We start from the raw sequence: 24,450 nt of genomic DNA on the forward strand, positions 1-24,450 counted from the left end.
TGCATGTATTTGTGTGTATGTTGTGTGTGAGGGTGAGTGTGGGGGTGTTGCATGTGTGTGTCACTCTCTTTCCTCCCCCCCTCCCCTGTATTGTAGGTGCAGTACTCACCGTGGTCACCACTGTTCGTACTCCTGGTAGAAGAGGAGGTAAACCAACATGGGTAACACATGAAGTTCGGACTCCATGGCGTCCGGGTTCCTCGTTGGGTGTCGAGAGGCGAGTGTTTTCCCTTCTGTTTACTGTTTCTGCCGTGCTTTTGATCCCGTGGATGCAGCTACGGATTTCTCTGTTTTAAAAATATATATGCTTTTTAGCCTTGGGGAGTCACAGAGGGACCTTTGGACCAAGGCTGGAAGGGTAGGGTAAACCTCTGGCCCCCTTTACTTTGCCCTATGGAGGAGAACAGCGAGCCGAGAGTCATCCAACACTGAGGTATCACAATGTGTTATTTGCAGAAACGTTAGTAATCCGCAATGTGCTGGTATCTGTCTATATTCCCGGCCTAGATAGGTGTGACGCAGTTAACATCCATCCCATGTGGCCTCCTGAAATGGCGGCTGCCTGACCTGTAAGGTGGAACAAGGGGATATGAGGTAACTGCTCTAGCGTTGTACACCGTCGCGGTGGGCGGTCGAAGACCACGGCGCAATTCTGCATTGGTTAACATTGGGCCCTATGGGTCCCAGGAGCCAATGACGATGTACACCGGCGGTGACGGTACGCACCGCCGCGGACGTGACCACCATTTTCTGTCTGTTCACTCACTTGATACCTGACCTTCAGCAGGAGAGGACCTACACTGCAAGTGCTGCTGTGACCTGTGTCTGGAAGCGACAATGGCTCATGTGTCTGGGGAAAGGGCCCCTGCCTTCACTTTGGAGGAGTTAGAGAAACTAGTGGATGGGGTCCTCCCCCAGCACAAAGCCCCCTCCAGAACCAGTAGAGTATCACATCCACTACCTCAGTCCTTGGCAGGATGAAGCACTCTGGGCACAAAGCCCCCTCCAGAACCAGTGGAGACTGTTATCCACTTGAGAGACTGTGGCTTTGCACTCCCCAGGATAAAGAAGTGGGCAAACCACCCACTTGAGAGACTTGAGAGACTGTGGCTTTGCACTCCCCAGGATAAAGCAGTGGGCAAGCCACCCACTTGAGAGACTTGATAGACTGTTGCTTTGCACTCCCCAGGATAAAGCAGTGGGCAAACCACCCACTTGAGAGACTTGAGAGGCTGTGGCTTTGCACTCCCCAGGATCCATCAATGGGCATGGAGCCCCCTCGTGTAGCAGTGGCGTTGTGCGTTCATCAGGCTGAGGTGTGCCCCCTCCCCATCCCCCTGAGGTGCCTGTATATTTTCGATCTGATGCCCCAGCAGTGTTCTCTCCGTTTCCAGTCAGGTATCATGTGTGAGCCTCGCCCATGCATTTTGGGCCCAGTGGTCCACAGACAATGATTAGTACACTATCCGGACTTGTGTAGTTGGTGTACATATTTGTATATAGTGAATTTTGACTTTTGACTATCTGATTTTTCATGATTACACTGGTTACAATAATTTCCTTTTGTCCTTGCATTCTTCCATGGGGTGGGGGGTGTATATGTAATGTTGCTGCATGTATTTGTGTGTATGTTGTGTGTGAGGGTGAGTGTGGGGGTGTTGCATGTGTGTGTCACTCTCTTTCCTCCCCCCCTCCCCTGTATTGTAGGTGCAGTACTCACCGTGGTCACCACTGTTCGTACTCCTGGTAGAAGAGGAGGTAAACCAACATGGGTAACACATGAAGTTCGGACTCCATGGCGTCCGGGTTCCTCGTTGGGTGTCGAGAGGCGAGTGTTTTCCCTTCTGTTTACTGTTTCTGCCGTGCTTTTGATCCCGTGGATGCAGCTACTGATTTCTCTGTTTTAAAAATATATATGCTTTTTAGCCTTGGGGAGTCACAGAGGGACCTTTGGACCAAGGCTGGAAGGGTAGGGTAAACCTCTGGCCCCCTTTACTTTGCCCTATGGAGGAGAACAGCGAGCCGAGAGTCATCCAACACTGAGGTATCACAATGTGTTATTTGCAGAAACGTTAGTAATCCGCAATGTGCTGGTATCTGTCTATATTACCGGCCTAGATAGGTGTGACGCAGTTAACATCCATCCCATGTGGCCTCCTGAAATGGTGGCTGCCTGACCTGTAAGGTGGAACAAGGGGATATGAGGTAACTGCTCTAGCGTTGTACACCGTCGCGGTGGGCGGTCGAAGACCACGGCGCAATTCTGCATTGGTTAACATTGGGCCCTATGGGTCCCAGGAGCCAATGACGATGTACACCGGCGGTGACGGTACGCACCGCCGCGGACGTGACCACCATTTTCTGTCTGTTTCACTCACTTGATACCTGACCTTCAGCAGGAGAGGACCTACACTGCAAGTGCTGCTGTGACCTGTGTCTGGAAGCGACAATGGCTCATGTGTCTGGGGAAAGGGCCCCTGCCTTCACTTTGGAGGAGTTAGAGAAACTAGTGGATGGGGTCCTCCCCCAGCACAAAGCCCCCTCCAGAACCAGTAGAGTATCACATCCACTACCTCAGTCCTTGGCAGGATGAAGCACTCTGGGCACAAAGCCAGTGGAGACTGTTATCCACTTGAGAGACTGTGGCTTTGCACTCCCCAGGATAAAGCAGTGGGCAAACCAGGATAAAGCAGTGGGCAAACCACCCACTTGAGAGACTTGAGAGACTGTGGCTTTGCACTCCCCAGGATAAAGCAGTGGGCAAGCCACCCACTTGAGAGACTTGATAGACTGTTGCTTTGCACTCCCCAGGATAAAGCAGTGGGCAAACCACCCACTTGAGAGACTTGAGAGGCTGTGGCTTTGCACTCCCCAGGATCCATCAATGGGCATGGAGCCCCCTCGCGTAGCAGTGGCGTTGTGCGTTCATCAGGCTGAGGTGTGCCCCCTCCCCATCCCCCTGAGGTGCCTGTATATTTTCGATCTGATGCCCCAGCAGTGTTCTCTCCGTTTCCAGTCAGGTATCATGTGTGAGCCTCGCCCATGCATTTTGGGCCCAGTGGTCCACAGACAATGATTAGTACACTATCCGGACTTGTGTAGTTGGTGTACATATTTGTATATAGTGAATTTTGACTTTTGACTATCTGATTTTTCATGATTACACTGGTTACAATAATTTCCTTTTGTCCTTGCATTCTTCCATGGGGTGGGGGGTGTATATGTAATGTTGCTGCATGTATTTGTGTGTATGTTGTGTGTGAGGGTGAGTGTGGGGGTGTTGCATGTGTGTGTCACTCTCTTTCCTCCCCCCTCCCCTGTGTTGTAGGTGCAGTACTCACCGTGGTCACCACTGTTCGTACTCCTGGTAGAAGAGGAGGTAAACCAACATGGGTAACACATGAAGTTCGGGCTCCATAGCGTCCGGGTTCCTCGTTGGGTGTCGAGAGGCGAGTGTTTTCCCTTCTGTTTACTGTTTCTGCCGTGCTTTTGATCCCGTGGATCCAGCTACGGATTTCTCTGTTTTAAAAAAATATATGCTTTTTAGCCTTGGGGAGTCACAGAGGGACCTTTGGACCAAGGCTGGAAGGGTAGGGTAAACCTCTGGCCCCCTTTACTTTGCCCTATGGAGGAGAACAGCGAGCCGAGAGTCATCCAACACTGAGGTATCACAATGTGTTATTTGCAGAAACGTTAGTAATCCGCAATGTGCTGGTATCTGTCTATATTCCCGGCCTAGATAGGTGTGACGCAGTTAACATCCATCCCATGTGGCCTCCTGAAATGGCGGCTGCCTGACCTGTAAGGTGGAACAAGGGGATATGAGGTAACTGCTCTAGCGTTGTACACCGTCGCGGTGGGCGGTCGAGGACCACAGCGCAATTCTGCATTGGTTAACATTGGGCCCTATGGGTCCCAGGAGCCAATGACGATGTACACCGGCGGTGACGGTACGCACTGCCGCGGACGTGACCACCATTTTCTGTCTGTTCACTCACTTGATACCTGACCTTCAGCAGGAGAGGACCTACACTGCAAGTGCTGCTGTGACCTGTGTCTGGAAGCGACAATGGCTCGTGTGTCTGGGGAAAGGGCCCCTGCCTTCACTTTGGAGGAGTTAGAGAAACTAGTGGATGGGGTCCTCCCCCAGTACACGCAACTGTACGGTCCTCCAGAAAAACAGGCGAGTACACTGTGTGCATGCTGCATGGGCAATGCCTGTTTTGAGTGGTGTGGATGGAAGATACATGGGGGGGCTGAGGCCTGCATGTGCGGATGGGGAGTGTATGTGTGTCAGGGCAAGGGTGGGAACTGGGGGGCAATGAGTATGACGGTCCTGACGGGTAAGTCATTTCCTTTCCCCCTGCACCATTCCTCTAGGTCAGCGCCCACCTGAAGAAGGGTATTTGGCTTGCCATCGCCAAGGACGTTTGGACCCTGGGGGTCTACCACAGACGGAGCACCCACTGCCGGAAAAGATGGGAGGACCTGCGCCGCTGGAGCAAGAAGATGGCAGAGGCCCAGATGGGGAAGGCCTCCCAACGTGGGAGGGGTGCCCGTCGCACCATGACCCCCCTGATGTTCTGTATCCTGGCAGTGGTGTATCCGGAGTTGGATGGATGCTTGAGGGCATCACAGCAGCCACAAGGGGGTGAGTACACTCTCCTTCAGCTAACTCTGCATGCATTAAGAGGTGTCTGGGTAGGGAGGTGGGCAGTGGGTTCCTCTAGGCCAGGGCGAACTTGGTAGGAAAGGTCCCTTGTGAGGCAGGCCATGTGGCACCCGAAACCCACCAGTGGTAATAGCCATCTACACGTAGTCAGGTTCCTGTGACTTCCAGTTGTGCAGCAATTGGTCTTAGGCCTCGTACCCCATGGTCAGCTGAAATTTCTAGGAACTGTCAGTGCATGGCGTAGTGCACAGGGCTGCTCCCTGTGTGTTGTGTCCACCAACAGTAGTGGTGTTGCATGCACTGAACATGTCTTTCTTTTGTCTTTCCCCCCCTTTTTGTCCTGTCCGTGTTCTTGTGTGCAATAGCATCATCAGGCAGAGGAGCATTGGCATCGGAGCAGGAGGGAGCTGCAACCCACTTGGCCCTAGAGGGTGAAACAACGGAGTCCGAAGCCACCAGTGGGACGGAGGGTGAGGCGGGGACAGGAGCAGACAGCAGTGACAGCGACTCCTCCTCTGATGGGAGCTCCCTTGCGGTGGCGGGCACCTCTGTGCCCACTGCATCAACAAGTACAGCCACCACCCCCCCTACCAGCACCGCCCTCCCAGAAGCCCCTCAGCGTGTGTCCCTTGCCCGCTCACCCAGGAGGCTGGGCATCTCCTTTGCCCCAGGCACCTCAGACCCTGCCCCAGTCAGCCCTGCTGCCCTCAGAGAGGAGGCAATTGACCTCCTGAGATCCCTCACTGTTGGGCAGTCTACCATTGTGAATGCCATCCAAGGTGTAGAGAGGCATTTGCAACAAACAAATTAATACCTGGATGGCATTAATTCTGGACAGGCAGCCCAACAGAGAGCATTTCAGGCTCTGGCCTCAGCACTGATGGCAGCCATTGTCCCTGTGTCCAGCCTCCCCCCTCCAACTTCCTCCACCCAGACCCAATCCCCTGTACCTCAGCCTATCCCAAGCACACCATCAGACCAGCATGCACACTCATCAACACACAAGAGTGGCTCAGGCAAACATAAGCACCACACATCCCACAGGCACTCACACAAGCACCACCCCCATGCAGACACAGCAACATCCACTGCCTCGACTGTGTCCCCCTCCTCCACGTCCTCCTCCTCCCGCCCTGTCTGGTCTCTGCTCACACCTGCATGCACTACATCCTCAGCCACTGCCTCCATCACCAGCACGCCCATCACCACCTACCGCTCACGTGCACTCCCACCACCATTCACACATCCCAAGTGTCCTCTCCCAGTGTGTCAGTGAGCCCTCCTCCCAAAGTACACAAACTCAGGCACACACCCACCCAACAGCCATCCACCTCACAACAACCTCTGGCCCATGCACCTTCACCCAAATTCAGCAGACGTACCCCTCCTACAACCACTACCTCTACCTCCACTCCCAAACCCACTCCATCTTCCCGTCCCAGTGTGTCTAAAAAACTTTTCCTGGCAAACCTTGACCTCTTCCCTTCACCTCCCCCCTCGTCCTTTCCCTAGGGCCAGGCTTTCCAGGTCCCAGCCCAGTACCTCAGCCACCAAATCCCCAGGCACAGTGGTGCCAGCAACTGCAGGGTCATCGAGTGTGTCACACATCAGGGCTGCCAGTGTGCCACGTAGCGGGGGCAAGGACATTCCGCCACCTGCCAAGGTGAAAAAAGTGCCCAAATCCCAGAGGGAGAAGCTGAAAGTATAAGCCACCAAGGGCTCAGCAAAAAACAAAGGGAATAGTGGCAAGACAACTGCGGCACCATCAAAGCTGGGGAAGGGCCAAAAGCTGAAGAGCAGGTCAGGAGAGGGCATGGTGGCACGGACTGAGGGACCAGTGTCACACTTTCTGTCCACGACCACGTCAACCTGTATGGCGGGGAACACCGCCACCACAACCACCACCTGCACCGCCACCTGCACCGTCACCTGCACCACCCCCCGGCACTTCTACAGTCAACGACAGTCCCCAGCCTCTTCCCCAGTGGGCAGCTGTCCGAGGCTGCAGAAGACATCCTGCTGTGTCCCTCATCAGGTGCTGACCCATGCACCGCCGCCAGCACCGCGGCAACACACACCGTCGCAAGCACCGCCGCGACAGACACTGCCGCAAGCACCGTCCCCGGCACGTCTACAGCCTCAGCGACAGTCCCCCGCCTCATCCCCAGTGGGCAGCCGTCCGAGGCTGCAGGAGACGTCCTGCTGTGTCCCTCAGCAGGTGCTGACCCATGCACCGCCGCCAGCACTGCCGCAACACACACCGTCGCAAGCACCGCCACCAGCCCCGCGGCATCCTTGGATACAGGCACCACTGCTGACATGGCTACCATCCCCAGTGGTCAGTCGCCTGAGGCTAGAGGAAAGTTCCTGCACCCTGGGCAGCTTCCATGAGGCATTTCTTCCATCACTGTTTGCACCTGCAGGTGGAAGGCGCAGCCGTAGCAGTGTGGGGTATGTCGCTGCCTCCATGGCGTATCATGCTACCTGAACCTCGCAAATCTCGTGGCACGCACACCCAGGTGCAGGAATTGTACCAGCCACACAGCACGTGGAGCACTCTGGGCACAAAGCCCCCTCCAGAACCAGTGGAGTATCACATCCACTGCCTCAGTCCTTGGCAGGATGAAGCACTCTGGGCACAAAGCCCCCTCCAGAACCAGTAGAGTATCACATCCACTACCTCAGTCCTTGGCAGGATGAAGCACTCTGGGCACAAAGCCCCCTCCAGAACCAGTGGAGACTGTTATCCACTTGAGAGACTGTGGCTTTGCACTCACCAGGATAAAGCAGTGGGCAAACCACCCACTTGAGAGACTTGAGAGACTGTGGCTTTCCACTCCCCAGGATAAAGCAGTGGGCAAGCCACCGACTTGAGAGACTTGATAGACTGTTGCTTTGCACTCCCCAGGATAAAGCAGTGGGCAAACCACCCACTTGAGAGACTTGAGAGACTGTGGCTTTGCACTCCCCAGGATCCATCAATGGGCATGGAGCCCCCTCGTGTAGCAGTGGCGTTGTGCGTTCATCAGGCTGAGGTGTGCCCCCTCCCCATCCCCCTGAGGTGCCTGTATATTTTCGATCTGATGCCCCAGCAGTGTTATCTCCGTTTCCAGTCAGGTATCATGTGTGAGCCTCGCCCATGCATTTTGGGCCCAGTGGTCCACAGACAATCCGGACTTGTGTAGTTGGTGTATATATTTGTATATAGTGAATTTTGACTTTTGACTATCTGATTTTTCCTGATTACACTGGGTACAATAATTTCCTTTTGTCCTTGCATTCTTCCATGGGGTGGGGGGGTGTATATGTAATGTTGCCGCATGTATTTGTGTGTATGTTGTGTGTGAGGGTGAGTGTGGGGGTGTTGCATGTGTGTGTCACTCTCTTTCCTCCCCCCCTTCCCTGTATTGTAGGTGCAGTACTCACCGTGGTCGCCACTGTTCATACTCCTGGTAGAAGAGGAGGTAAACCAACATGGGTAACACATGAAGTTCGGGCTCTATGGCGTCCGGGTTCCTCGTTGGGTGTCGAGAGGTGAGTGTTTTCCCTTCTGTTTACTGTTTCTGCTGTGCTTTTGATCCCGTGGATCCAGCTACGGATTTCTCTGTTTTAAAAAAAAAAATGCTTTTTAGCCTTGGGGAGTCACAGAGGGACCTTTGGACCAAGGCTGGAAGGGTAGGGTAAACCTCTGGCCCCCTTTACTTTTTTAAAACTTTTTTTCAGCTAAGTCCTAAAATGGCTGCCAAAACTTCTTGTTTGAAGTGTTGGCAGCCAATCCGATCTCAGCAGGAGATCTCCCTGTATCCACAGCCTTAGATATACATATTTCTATTTCCTTTAATATCTCAAAAGCTACTGAATGGATATACACCAAATTAAAAAAAAGTGTAATCTGTGGACCAAAAGCTACCATTTTATGACAAATCTGGTGTAATTCAGTCCAGCGGGTTGGGCTGTAGTTGTGTTCACAACTCCTACGGGAATTAACATGAGAAATACACTTTTTTATCCCCCTTTTTCTCGACCCCCACTTGACGGATCACCCTGAAACCTTTCATGTACAACAAGATTCTTAAGCATAGTTTTTTGGGGGAAATTTCATGAAGATTCGTCAAACCGTGTCAGAGATATAGGTATTTCAATGGAAACTAGGTCCCAACTATAATGACCTACTGGTGACCGCCATTAGGCTCTCTCTCTCTCTCTCTCTCTCTATATATATATATATATATATATATATATCGAACAACAAAAGAGCACTGCACTCCCGGAGGCTAAGTCATCCAACTTCTTTATTAACGTGCAATTTAGAATTCCATCAGACTCCACAACGCGTTTCAACAATCTGTCTTTTTCAAGTGGTTTTGTCTGCTGCTAGCCCACCATCTTCACATTAAGGGCTTTTATACTGGATTCTGGGATTGGTAGTTAAGTCACTGATTCACACCAGGTTGAAACGCGTTGTGGAGTCTGATGGAATTCTAAATTGCACGTTAATAAAGAAGTTGGATGACTTAGCCTCCGGGAGTGCAGTGCTCTTTTGTTGTTCGATATTTCAAGGGTTGTGGTCTTAACCCTCTATCTGCACCAGCAGCCAGAGTGCGTCACTGTTTGAAGACCAGTGGAGTTGCAAATAAATCACAGTGGCAGCACCCAGCACCGACAGGATTGTTTTACATCATACGAGGAATTTGAAGTGGGCAAGGAGATACTAATCTCCAGCGTGTGCACTGAGCATTTGAAGACTTGAAATAATGGATTCTTACTTCAATTACGCCTGGCGCAACTTCAAACAGAGTTAACAACCTCAGCAATAAACATTGGTGAGTGTTTGTTAGTGAAAACTGTTGGTGCCGATGCGGCCTCGCCATTGAAGGAAAATTCAGTGGCAATTGGGGTCCAGATGCGAACTTTAAACAATATGTTAAGAACTGTGCATAGCTGGTACTTTAAGTCACGCTACAAATGAAAAACAAATTAGTAACAAATGAAATAATCTCTGAGTCTGGGGAATTATGTGAATAATATTTGTATTGGCACGAAGCACCACAAATAATGAACACTAAGAGATACTAATTTATCTACTACTGAATGAAAGAGCAAAAATCGTGCCAAAAACGCTAAAATGAAGTCAGCAGGCTCAGGTGTGAATCAGTGACTTAACTACCAATCCCAGAATCCAGTATAAAAGCCCTTAATGTGAAGATGGTGGGCTAGCAGCAGACAAAACCACTTGAAAAAGACAGATTGTTGAAACACGTTGTGGAGTCTGATGGAATTCTAAATTGCACGTTAATAAAGAAGTTGGATGACTTAGCCTCCGGTAGTGCAGTGCTCTTTTGTTGTTCGATATTTCAAGGGTTGTGGTCTTAACCCTCTATCTGCACCAGCAGCCAGAGTGCGTCACTGTTTGAAGACCAGTGGAGTTGCATATATATATATATATATATATATATATATATATATATATATATATATATATATATTATTATATTTATATATACTGTAGAGATATGTATAAATGTGTGTGTATATATGTATATGTGTGTGTATATATATATATATATACATATATGTGTGTGTATATATACATATATCTATCTATATATATATGTGTGTGTGTATATATATATAGATATATATATATATATAGAGAGAGAGATTCCACATTAATATCTTTTGAACATCCTGTGCGCTTATGGTCAGAATAACAAGCCACTCCGATTCACTTCCACTTCACAGTTTATTTTCTTAGCAGAGAATATATATATATGTGTGTGTGTGTGTGTATATTACCTAGTGGTGGTTGCCACTAGTTAGTTATAGTTAGGACCTAGGTTTCTATAGATAAAATGTTTTTTTTACTTGACTATATCTTTGGTGCTGGTTGACGGATCTTCATTCACATATATATATATATATATATATATATATATATATATATATATATATATATATATATATAGCTGAAACATGTTGCCACTCATGTTGTTCTTGCACTGGAGAATTCTATGAAATAAAATATAGTTGTTTTGAAGTGTGTTTTGGAGTTTTGGAGTCTGGTTGTGCTGCCCGTTCTTTTTAAACCAGACCAGGATACTTTAAGTTGTAACGGTGTGGCTTTGAGACGTTATTGGAAATATATATATATCATTTGTCAAACATTGACATTTATTTTTCTTTTCCTCCTATGCTTTCTAGATGGTCCCAGAGGTGTTAACATTATCTCTGCCAGTTTCTTCTTAGGACAACTGTTGTTTTATACCAATAGATCCTGTTGTGGGCTTCACCATATATCTATTAAAGCATTGTTCAATACTTCTTCAGAAATGGGTCCTTGGTTTTCCTTTCTTATTTGTGCTTTTACAGAGCAGCTTTGGCTAAAATAATGGCTTTTTATGGTGAAGAGCTATAGCTCAGTGGCATTGCCTGTTAACTCTGGGCCCCCAGGTAATGACCAAACATGGATTCAGTCCACCTTGGGAACAAGTGTTTTTTTATGTTCATACTGTCTATTGTGTTCTGACTGTTCTGCTGATCTTCAAACTGAGAGGGAACAAAGCTAAATAATGCAGCACTTTTAGTCTGAGTAATGAATTTATTAAAGCACTTTCCAGATCTCAAATGATGACACAGAGGGGGTCATTCTGACTCCCGCCGGCCGCGGTAACCGCGGTGCCGGCCGGAGCCGTCAGAAGACCGCCGCGGTTATTCTGTGTTTCCCGCTGGGCGGGCGGGCGACTGCCAGAAGGCCGCCCGCCCGCCCAGCGGGAAACCCCTTTCCACGAGGATGCCGGCTCCGAATGGAGCCGGCGGAGTGGAAAGGGTGCGACGGGTGCGTCGCGAATTTCAGTGTGTGCTATGCAGACACTGAAATTCTCAGTGGGGCCCTCTTACGGGGGCCCCTGCAGTGCCCATGCCATTGGCATGGGCACTGCAGGGGCCCCCAGGGGCCCCACGACACCCCTCACCGCCATCCTGTTCCTGGCGGTCAAAACCGCCAGGAACAGGATGGCGGTGAGGGGGTCGTAATCCCCCATGGCGGCGCAGCAAGCTGCGCTGCCATGGAGGATTCCTCAGGGCAGCGGAAAACCGGCGGGACACCGCCGGTTTTCCGTTTCTGACCACGGCCATACCGCCGCGGTCAGAATGCCCTTAGGAGCACCGCCAGCCTGTTGGCGGTGCTCCCGCTGACCCCGGCCCTGGCGGTCAAGGACCGCCAGGGTCGGAATCAGCCCCAGAGTGTTTACCTTGAATGCACTAAAACACGTGTAGATACCAAAATAATCACAGCAGTAAACGATAGGCAGAAAAAAGTGCAATACATCAACAATGAATATGTAAGCAGTGAATATATATATATACTATATACATATATATATATATATATATATATTCAGATATATATATATATATATATACATACATAGAAGATGAAGGATCTCAAGAAAACAACAGCCAGCCAGGGCAAAAATCTGGCTCCCAAAGGATGCAATGAGTCACAAGAAAATGTAATATCCAAGAAAGAAGTGACTCCAACAGATGATCTCACCAAAGAACAAAGATATATTTCTACTACAATGTTTCAGCTTCCGCATTCCTCAGGCATCAATCATCAATGTATCATAGCCACACCAGTGGTTTGATGTTAGTGCTCGCAAGTATATAGTCCTCCAGTTTGCCCATGAAGATATTTGCATAGGAAGGAGCCATCCGAGTGCCCATGGATGTCTCCTGTATTTGCATATCTGAAGAGTTTTCAGGACTGCATTGATTCTACATTCCAATTGGAATCTTCACTCATGATGCTTTTTGAAAATCCAACAGTGTCAGCTGTGCAGCCACTGAGCAAACCATCCTATACTACCTGAGGAAGGCGGAAGCTGAAACGCTCCAGGGGAATCTGTATTCCAACACCTGTTTCAAGAAGTGCCATGTCTCTTGGTTTCAGTCTGTACATATTCAAAGCAAGTAAATCAAGACCTGCAGATTCTGATGTGGCTTGGTAAGGAGCTAAGGCTCCTTGTTTTATTTCCTAATACCTGTTGGTGTTGGTCACTACATGCGGTTGTTACTGTAACACTGGGGTAAACATTTGCATTAAAGGGGTCTCTGCATTTGTCAAAGGTCTGTTATTCAAAATTTGGAGGGCTTCATTTAAATGCTTTCTCCATTTTCTCAAAGTTCCATCAGATCATTGTTGTAATTGGGCTTCCAGTAAGCCGTTCATCCTCTCAATCATTCCTGCACCTTGTGGGTAATATGGAATATGATAAATCCACTCACTACTGTGTTGTGAACAATAATCTTGCACCAATTTACCTTTAAAATGTGACCCATTGTCACTTTGGATTTGGAGTGGTACTCCGTAATACAACATTAACAAATCCAATGTTTTGAGAGAGTGGCATGTTTGCAAGGGACGGCAATTAGGTAGCCAGAATGATTGTCCACTACTGTCTAGGCATATTGACACCTGCGACTATCCGGTAGTGGCATAGTGTAATCAATCTGCCATATCTGCCCCGGCAACTTCCCTCTCCCCAACTCACCTTTGGCAGTTTGCAGGACAGATCTCTGTTGTGTGTGTTGACAAAAAGGACACTGCAAGATCACTGTTTTTATAAAATCTAGAGGAATGTGCATCCTTCTAATCTCTGCACACCTTCTAGTGGCCTTCTCTCCCAGGTGTCCACATTTTTGGTGCGCCCACGTAGCCATCCCCACCAAGTCAGAATTCTGTGTCGCCACTTCTGCCTCTGAGATTTTGGCTTTGTCATCTGCAAGGGAATTAAACCATTGTTCTAGGCAGTCAGTGGGACAGTGGGCATCTACATGATGTAATTTGCTCTAGCATTTCCCAAATTTCTTGTCACAATTCTTTGCCCCACACCTCCTTGGAATGTATTTGCCAGTTAAGTTCATGCAATCTGGGAAGCCAGATGGTTAACTTACTGGCAATAGACCAAGAATCAGCATAAATGTGACAGGTCCCAGGCAATTCTGGTTTCCGTGCCTGGTATACAGCATTCAATTCTGCATATTGACTATTCTTCCCTTCTCCTGTAGTAGATAGCAACTTCTTGGTGACTGGGTTATATGAGACTGCCTTCCTTACTCTTTTGGTCCATACATACTTGGCTGAACCTTCGGTAAACCATATATGCTTCCTATCCTCAGGGGACAAGGATTGAAATGGCTCACCCCACCTCACTGGTGACTCTTTTATCTTGGGTACTGCCTGCATCACCTTATCGTCCTGTACGGGGGCTTGTGCTACCTGTTCATGCAGGGCTGCTGTTCCTGCTGGTCCCACTCTGGCCTTGTCTTGTATGTACCATTTCCATCTTATGACACTAGCTTCTTGTACATTGCCTGTGAGTTTTGGGTGAACTCATCACCCACTGCATTATTGGGATCTCAGGTCTCATAATTAAGTTATGACCTAGGTTCCTTTGCTCAGTATCCACTAGAGCCCAGTAACACGCAAGTAACTGTTTCTCAAAGGGAGTGTATCGCTTTGCAGCATCTGGTAGCTTTTTGGTCCACAAACCCAGGGGAACCCTCTTTCTGCCCTGTTTTTGCTACATGCTCCAATTTGCATATTGCCCCTGAACAGTTACATGAAACTCAATGGCTCCTTCCTGTACTGGCCATAAATCTAAAGCCTGTTGAATCGCCTCCTTTGCCAATTCAAATGCACACTGCTGATCTTCTTCCCATTCAAACTTGCACTTCTTTCTTGTCACTTTGTACAAAGGGGCCAAAGTCTGACTCAGCTAAGGGATATGCTGTCTCCAAAAACCAGTCAGTCCAATGAATCGCTTAGTCTCCTGCTTATTATGGGGACTGGAAAATTCTAATATATTTTGTTTTGCCTGAGGCAACACCTATCTATGTCTGTGAGTCCACTGAATCCCTAGAAACTTCACATTTTTAGAGGGTCATTGTGTCTTATCTGGATTGATCATCCACCCTTTGCTCTACAAGAGTTCAACAACTCCAACTGAGTCTACACCTGTTCTTGCGTCTCTCCCAGAATCATCACATCATGAATATAATGAGACAATAGCACCCCTGGAATAACGGATACTTCCTCTTGGTGTTCTGCCACCAGCCAGTGACAGATGGTGGGGCTATGTACGTACCCCTGGGGAAGCCTTAACATCTTCAATTTTCTGCTGCCGTGGGAGAAGCTAAATTCCTCCTGGCTCTCAGGGGCCAATGATATAGTATGGAAAAGAGAGCATTGGCAATATCAGTAGGTGCATACCAGGTTAGGTTCCTTTTATGTTTTTGCATCCTCTCAATTGAAGTGATGGTGTCGTGGACTCCAGCAGTCAAAAGGGGCGTATATTTGTTCAATTCGTGGTAATCGGTCATCATTCTATAGCGCCCATCTGCTCGGCGCACAGGCCACAATGCATTGTTCCAGTCAGTGGTGACTGGAGATAACACACCTGCCTCTATCAACTCCTGTGTAGTCACACTTACATCCTCATGCCCTCCTGGAATTCTGTATTGTTTCAAACGAGCCACCTTGGTTGCTGGGGGCACCTCCACTGGAGGTATCTCCCGATTTTCATTTGAGCAGTAGTTTGCAATGTGGGGGGGTGCTTTCTACCTAACCCTGTGATGGCGCAGTGCTGACATGTACACTTTTTTGAATTTACATAAATTAAAGAGGCCTCCGCTCTGATGTCAACTAAGGCCCGGACCCTTTGAACATTTTTATGCTTCCAGTGAATTTTTAAATCAACATGGGGTCCTTGATCTTTACAAGCCCATCCCTGTACCTGAGCTTGGCCTGTTTCCTAATCTGATTTAAACCTGTCAACTTTTGCCCAAGTCAGGTCTGGATATATGCTCTCATATCTGCGAGGAGATTCTTCTTCTTTCCTGTTCTCAGCAGTTAACCAATCGCTGTCCAAATCTTCCTCCTCTTTCCCTCGTGAAGAAACATTTTTCTCCCTCTCTTGTCCTTCCTCCTGTATCTGTGGTTGGCCCTGATTCACTCACTTATTATCCTGCTTGTTCACTTTCCTGCTGCCCTCCTTTCTGTCCAGTCCTCGCTTACGGTACATCTCCCACAAGCTTTTGGTATCTAGCCCATCAGTTTGCCCCTTGTTAACACCATCTTTTAGTAATGCATAAACATGTCTCTCCTAGATACTTTGCTAATGTCTGTGCGACCCTTAGACCTCGAGGCTCTCCCAGGTTTCATCCACTCTCCAAGCTCACCCAGCTCACGGACAGCCTCCAGTAGATCTTTCAATGCCTGCCCTGTCTGATTAATTAGGAGAGTCATTATCACCTCCTTGTAAGCTGGAGGAGCTAGGCAAATTAGTTTGCTTCGTACTGAAAATGTCAAAGGATCATTTAACAAATTGTGAGCCTCATCCGAGAGAAGAGCAGTTTTCATACTTTCTTAATTCTTTGCATAGCATCTCTCAATGTGTACCAAGGTTTATCATTTGGCTGCCAGTCTGATTTAGTATGATATTTCTGACTACATCTCACAACTGCCAATTGCAACAAGTTAGTCACTCCTTGATTCCCATAACCTCTAAACTGCTCTTGTATTATGGGGTCAGTGCAAAGAGTACAAAACTTCCTTGCATTTTCCTCAACCAGTGCCATCCCAGAAGCTCCCTTGTCAAACAACTGCACCATCCACGTAAACAATGCTTCCCTAGGTTCTTGACGAAACCTATCTATTATATTGTTTATCTCCCACTGAGAATAATCTTCTAAGGAATGCATCTCACTACCCCCGCCCCCGGGTTTTGTGGGGTGCTCTGTATTTTCTGTCTAAATATAGGTTGTGCACAAACCACTTTCTGTTCGTCTGGCTCAAGCTGGCTCTCATCTTTTTTAACCGACTCATCAATGGAATCAGAAAAATCTGTGGAACCCCAGATATTGGCATCCCAGACTTCAGAGTCCCAATTTAACCCTGCTTTAGCAATAGCTAAATGAACTTTATTTTGCTTGACTCTACCCCTACTTTTATGGTATCTGTATTGGCCAACACGAATGGCTGCCTTTTCTGTGACAGATTGGTAAGTATCCATGTTATCCTGCAATAACTTATTCTGACAAGACAGCATGGTTATGTTATTTTTAGCTTCAATTAGCTGCCTCTCCAATTGCTGACTTTCGTGTTCTAACTGTGCACACTTTTCATGCATTTCGCTATAAGCAGATAACAGGATCCAGCCCGTCTGCCTAAAATAGATAAATCACATCCCTGTTCTACTGGCACTTTCTGTAAACAGAGTAAAACTGTTTTTGGTTCAGCATCGATAAGACATCCGCCCCAATTTTCACATAACCCAGCTCCACAAGACCATTTATTCGCAAGAACATTAAAAGGTGTTTTTTCCCGCTCTGGCATTTCATTTGGCACCTCGGAAACTGCCCTTGACTTTTTGCCAAACATTTTCACTTTTAAATCTTTCACTTCATATCCTGCAAACGACTACGCCAAATTGTTCTGCTTAGCTTCAAACTAAGAGGGAACAAAGCTAAAGAATGCAGCACTCTATGTCTGAGTAATGAATTTATTAAGGCACTTCCCAGATCTCAAACGAAGCCACACAAAATATTAATGTGTGCATTTAACTTCAATGCACTAAAACACATGTAGATACCAAAATGATTACAGCAATTAAACAATGATAAGCAGAAAAAGTGCAATGCATCAACAGTGAATATGTATGCAGTGAATATATATATATTCGCACAGCAAAGCTAGATAATTAAGTATTAAAATGCATCAACATGGTCATCGAATCCAACATCATCCTTGCCAACTTCAGGCTGTGGAACCCTGGAAAAGTGAGACAGGAGAAACATTCCCCAATGGGATTTGGTTTTTGAGCAGTGCGTCCACCCTTAAAATGAGTTCCTTCTGTCTCAGTGCCAAGCTTCCCCACCTTATGTACCTTAAACAAACCCAAGAGGAAGGTTCATGGTAACCCCCCCTCCCTTTGAGTAAGTTGTGAAATTCAAGCACTGGCTGTACTTGGTCTGTGTCGAAAACATGCAAAAGAACTGGCCAGGTCCCAATGAGCATTCCAGAGACAGAGCTGTACCTTTCTCTGCTGTGAAGATTGTCATCCTGGTATGCTTATCACCTCCACATCCCCCACGATATGTTCCCTGCTCTGGTGAGGAAACAGGAGACAATATTTTGGGTGAGTATCACCCTGTTTGAACAGACTGAGTGCGAGATATATGAGAAGTACAGACTCAGTAGTGAGGTAATCCTAGAATTAACTGCTGAGTTACAATCTCAGCTTCAGACCCCAACACTCAGAAGCAATGCAGTCCCACCACATGTGCAGGTATTGTGTTTGTCTACACCTTTCAGCTTCTGGCAGTTACCAGGGAGTCATAGAGCAGTGGCAGGTGTCACAAAGTGCATTTTCCAGGTTCTTTCACAAGTTTCTGGACATCATTGTTAGGAAAGTTAAGCAAACAATATCTTTTCCTATACCCTCAAATATTTGCAAAAGACCAATTTAATGTTTTACGGGGTAGCACAGTTCCCCATTGTTATTGGCTATGTTGATGACACATGTATTGCCATATGCCCCCACTCAGCCATTAATTCATCACACTCAATGTATAGGTAGTGTGTGACACCTCATGCATCATAACTGCCCTAGTAGCCAAATACCCAGATAGCACACTTGACTCATTTATGTTCTGCCACAGTGGAATACGTAACCATCTGTCTCAAGGTGAATAGTGAAGGTTTTTTAATTGCTAAGAAAATTGCTGACTGGTTGCATGCAGTGGCCAGAACTGTTTGTGTAATGGGACCTAAAGATTTGTCCTTCTCATGCCCTTTAAGGAGACAGTGCATATGCCTTTCATCCTTGGATACTGATACCATACTTGGCTCCAAGAACCAGAAGTGAAAGGCAGTACAACAGGGCATATAAGACACCACAGTCCATCATAGAACGGACCTTTGACATACTGTAGTCCAGGTTTCTGCTGCCTCTGCAAAACTGGCAGAGCTCTACTTTACAGACCTGAGACGTATTGTAAAATCATCCCCATATGTACAATTCTGCACAATATTGCCATGAGGCAGGGTCTGCACATCACCAAAGAGGCCAACTCTGACGCAGATGAGGAAAGACCATCACTACAGGTGCAGTAGGATGGGACACGTGCAGCAAAGGGTCGAGCATGATGCACAGACATTACCAACAACTATTTTGAGGTTAGAATTATTAAAATATCAAAGGAATATACCCAAAAGTGCATTTGAAGTGGGAGAAACTTCAAAGAGTGACTTTGAAGTGCACAGGGTCCCTGTGCAGTACAGGTCTGTCTGCCAGGGTCCCAATAGGGGGTTTGGCAGTCCATTGTGTGAGGGCAGACCACTAGCCTTTTAACTGTAAGTGTCAGGCCCCTCCACCCTTCCAGCCCAGGAAGACCCATTCAGTTTGCAGATGAGTGGAGGTGTGACCGAGTATCCTGTGTTTGTGGTTGTCTGGGTGAAATGCACAAGGGGTCTGTCAACCAGCCCAGACCAGATGTGGATTGGAGACAGGCTGTAAGGCACAGATGGATTTTAAGTGCAGAGAATTCTCACTTTCTAAAAGTGGCATTTCTAAAATAGTAATAACAAATCCAACCTCACCAATAAGCAGGATTTTGTATTACCATTCCGGCCATACTTAATATGACCTGTTTACCCCTTTCTGATCAGAATTTACCTCTCAAACAGTATATGAGGGTAGCCCTAATGTTAGCCTATGAAAGGAACAGGCCTCATAGCAGTAGAAATCAAATTTAGGTGTTTTCCACTACCAGGACATATAGAACACACAAGTATATGTCCTGCCTTTTACCTACACAGCAACCTGCCCTATGGGTTACCTACGGCCTACCTTAGGGGTGACTTATATGTAGAAAAAGGGGAGTGTAAGGCTTAGCATGTACTTTTAAATGCCAAGTCGAAGTGGCAGTGAAACTGCACACACACAGGCCTTGCAATGGCTAGTCTGAGGCATGGTTAAGGGGCTGCTTATGTGGGTGGCACAACCAGTGCTGCAGGCCTACTAGTCGCATTCAATCTAAAGGCGCTGGGCACATGTAGTGCACTTTACTGAGGACTTACAAGTAGATCAAATATGCCAATTTGGTATAAACCAGTGTTACAATGCTTTAAGGGACAAAGCGTATGCACTTTAGCACTGATTAACAGGGGTAAAGTGCGCAGAGTCCTAAAGCCAGCAAAAACAGTGTCAGAAAAGTGGAGGGAGACAGGCAAAAAGTTGGGGGATGACCACACTAAGGCTGTCAGGTCTAACATGTGTCTCCCCCCAGGTGAAAGTGGAGAGAGCTACCCAACCCCTTGGGAGCTCTTAACGCTAAGGCAGAAATATCTTTAGAGACCATCAGCATTGGTGTGGTCAGTCCCCGGACGATGCTCCACCATAAAGTCCATTCCCTGTAGGGAAATGGACCACCTCAAGAGTTTAGGATTCTCACTCCTCATCTGCTTGAGCCATATGAGGGGCCTGTGGTGTGTCTGAACCCAGAAGTGAGTCTCAAACAAGTATGGTCTCAGCTTCTTCAGTGCCCAGACCACAGCAAAAGCTTCTCTTTCAATAGCCCTCCACCCCTGTTCCTGTGGTAATAGTCTTCTGTTAATAAAGACTACTGGTTGGTCTAGGCCCTCGACATTCAGCTGTACTAGGACCGCCCCATGCCATGCTCTGAAGCGTCTGTCTGCACGATTAATTCTTTGGAGTAGTCAGGGGCCTTGAGCACGGGTACTGTGCACATGGCTTCCTTCAGGGAGTCAAAGGCTTTCTGACAACCCTCTGTCCAATTCACCAACCTAGGTTGCTTTTTGAATGTAAGTTCTGTTAAGGTGGCCACTATGGTGCCATAGCCTTTAACAAATCTGTGGTAATATCCGGTGAGACCCAAGAAGGCTCTCACCTCTTTATGGGTTCTAAGCGGTTGCCAGGCCTTGATGGTTTCAATCTTGGCCTGGAGGGGCTGCACCTTGCCACCACCTACTAGGTGTCCCAAGTACACCATGGAACCCTGAGCAATCAGGCACTTACTGGCCTTGATGGTCAGGCCTGCCTCTTGCAGGGCCTGAAGCACCTCCCTGAGGTGGAGCAGGTGTTGCTCCCAGTTGGAACTATAGTCGGCAGTGTCATCTAGATAGGCTGCGCAGAACGCATCCTTGCCAGCTAGGACCCCGTTAACCAACCGTTGAAAGGTAGCGGGGCACTTTTCAGTCCAAAGGGCATTACTCTGAACTGCTAATGACCCTGAGGAGTAGAAAAAGCAGATCTCTCTTTTGCCCCTTCACTCAAGGTGATCTGCCAGTACCCTGACGTGAGGTCAAAGGTCTTGAGGATCTTGACAGCGCCTAGCCTGTCTATGAGCTCATCAGCTCGGGATGGGGTGAGCACCTGTCTTTGTGACAGTTGAGACCGCGGTAGTCCACGCAGAACCTAAGCTCTGGCTTGGCACTGGAAGCGGCAGCCTTGGGAACCAACACCACTGGGCTGGACCAGGGACTGCTGGACTTCTCAATCATCCCAAGAGCCACCATCTTGGCAACTTTCTCCTTGATACTAGCCCTCACCTGCACTCTGAAAATTGTATTCTTTATAGGGGGACTGTCTCCTGTGTCAACGTCATGGACACACAAGTGTGTGAGTCTAGGGGTGAGGGAAAACAGGGAAGAGAACTGTTGCAATAATTGGTAGCAGCCTCCTCTCTGATCTAGAGTCAGGGAGTCAGGGAGATTGTCACCCTCCACTGACCCATCACCTTCCTTGGTAGAGAGGAGGTCGGGGAGAGACTCACTCTCCTCTTCCATACTCTCATCTGTCACCAGAAGCATGCTGACTTCAGACCTCTCAAAACGAGGCTTCAGTCGGTTCTGATGGAGCACCCTTAGGGTACTTGAGGTGCACTAAGTGAGTGGCCTCCCGCTTCTGCTCCTTGATCTCGAATGGGCCAGTCCAGCGTTCCTGGAGAGCTCTAGGCTCTACTGGCTCCATTACCCATACTTTGTTTCAGGTGAGAATTCTATCAGGGTGGCCTTTTGATCATACCATTACTTCATCACCTCAGCTGGCCAAGAGGTTGCTCTTGGACTGCTTCCAGAAGCATTGCTTCTGGTTGCGGAAGGCCAGCATGTATCTGACCACATCCGGGGGGGAGGGGGGAGAATTGGGTGGTGGTTTCCTGGGAGCTTTCTCCCACCCCTCTTTCATGTTTCTTACAGGTCCCCTGACAGGTTACCCATAGAGAAGTTCAGAGGGCTGAACCCCAACCCTTTCTGGGGCACCTCTCTATAAGCAAAGAGAAGGCATGGCAAGAGGATGTCCCACTTACGCCTCATGGCCTCTGGTAGGCTTGTGATCACGCCCTTCAGGGTTTGTTGAACATTTCCACACAACCATTGGATTGAGGATGGTAAGGGGTGGTCACCCCAAATGCATCCCGCAAGGACTTCATGTACGCAGACATGAAGTTTGTGCCTCTGTCAGACACAATCTCCTTTGGGAATCCTCCCATGTAAATATCCCCATTAGAGCTCTGGTCACCACTGGCGCAGTCACTATCTTTAGAGTGATCGCCTCTGGATAGCAGGTGGCTTGGTCCACCAAAAACCAGGATAAACATGTTGCCTAGGGCAGTTTTGGGGTCCAACGGACCAATGACATTGATGCCCACCCCTTCAAAGGGGGTGCCAACGATGGGGAGTGGGACCTGGGGGGGGGCTTGAGCCTTTTCCCTGTCTTCCCACTAGCCTGGCAGGTTGGGCAGGACCTATAGAAACTATCTGAGGCCACCAGCATTCAGGGCCAATAGAAGTGGGAGACAAGCCTGGTGAAGGTCTTGTCTTGCCCCAAATGTCCCTCCAGGGGGATGTCGTAAGCCAGACCCAGTAGGAAGGCCCTATAGCACTGGGGGACGACCAGCACACATGCTGCCCCAGCTTCCGGTATCTTAGGCTCACTGTAAAGGAGATCATTCTCCCAATAGATATGGTGATCGCCAGCAGCTTCACCTGCTGCTTGGGCCGCAGCCTGTCACCTCAAACCCTCAAGAGTGGGGAACTCTTTCTGCGCTTTGCAGAATTCCTCCCTGGTTGGCCCACCCTCAACTTGCCAGGCAGCCAGCTCAGGCAGGTTACCCATGGCAGCAGTGTCCTCCCCAGTTGGCTCAGGGACCCTGTCAACCACCACGAGAACTTCTGGGACCAGTTTCCCACATCCCTTGCCTCTCTCCCTTGAACCTGTCTGGGCCATTGTTCCAGGCTCCAGGTGCCCTTTAGTCTCTTCCCGGGCAGCCATTCACCTTGTGGTCATGCAGACCCACTCACGCAAACCTAACATTTCCCGGTGAGACCTGAGCTCTACCTCCTTCCAGGTAGTGTGCTCAAGGTCATTGCCTAACATGCAATCCATAGGCATGGCAGGACTCACAGCTACTTTTAGAGTACCAGAGACCCCCCTACTCAAAGGGAACGAAAGCCACTGGTAGGTGACTCTCATGATTGTCAGCGACTATGACCTGGTGGAATGTATTGGGGATGACCTGCTCTGCTGACACCAGCTGACCCCTGACGGTAGTCATGCTGGCTCCTGAGTCATGCAGAGCCTCCACCCTTTGCCCATTAATGGTGACCCACTTCCTATACTTGGAAGTATTTGCAGGCATATGGGCTTTTGGCACCATTTCCTCATCTCCTAGGGACACTGGGGTTACCTCCATCTGCCCCCCAAAGCTATCTGGGACTACCTCCTCCCTGAGCGCTATGCTTGCCGACCCAGGTGTCTGCCCTCCAGTGGGGGGCTGCGCCCTCTTTCGACACTTGGAGCCGCGCTTGTAGTGATCATACTTGGTGCACTCTAAGCATTGGGGTACAAACCTCCCTTTCTTCTTATCAAAGAACTCCAGTTTCTTTTCAGAGTCAGATTGGGACAGATTACCACCACCCCCCTGGGAATTATTTTGGGGATCTTTTGAGAACTCCTTATTTTTTTCTCCCTCCTCTTTCTTCTGATGGGAACCCTGACCACCTCACCTTTGTGGGTGTCCCCTCAGATACCTTTTTGGACACTCTGCTGCTAGCCCAGAGGTCCGCCGCCTCATAAAGCTTTCTAGGATCAGTCAGCTTACTGTCAATCAAGTGCTGGTGCAACTCTGTAAAGCAAACACTGAGCATATGCTCTCTCAGGATCAAACTATACAACCCCACATAATCATTTACTTTACTGCCCCACACTCATCCAGTCAGTGTCGTACTGAAAAAATCAAAAAAGTCTACCCAAGTTCGTGTGGAGAGGTTGGTGCTGTTCCTGAACCTCTGACGGGACTACTCGGGAGTTAGCCCAACCTTGGCAATTAAAATGGCTTTCATGAACGGGTATGTGTTTTGATCCTTTGGGTCTAATGTGAGGAGTGTGTCCCTCCCAATAGCTGGAACATGTTTCCACAGACCCGCCCTCCCATTGATCTTCAGAAACCCCATGGGCCCATTTGTGCAACTTCATATGCAGTAAACCATTTATCAATGTCATCTCCCACCACATAACCAGGCACTACTTCTTTGGGCATATGAACATTCTTTTCTCCAGCAGGTCCTGCATGTATGCTGCCACCATCACTGATGGACTCAGACTGCCTAGACTTGAGTTCCAGCTTTTTGAGACTCTGGCCCATATTTAGACTTTTGTAGCACTGCATTTGCGTCATTTTTTTACTCAAAAACT

The sequence above is a fragment of the Pleurodeles waltl genome, chromosome 4_2 (assembly GCF_031143425.1).
Source record: "Pleurodeles waltl isolate 20211129_DDA chromosome 4_2, aPleWal1.hap1.20221129, whole genome shotgun sequence".
Classification (NCBI taxonomy): Eukaryota; Metazoa; Chordata; class Amphibia; order Caudata; family Salamandridae; genus Pleurodeles; species Pleurodeles waltl.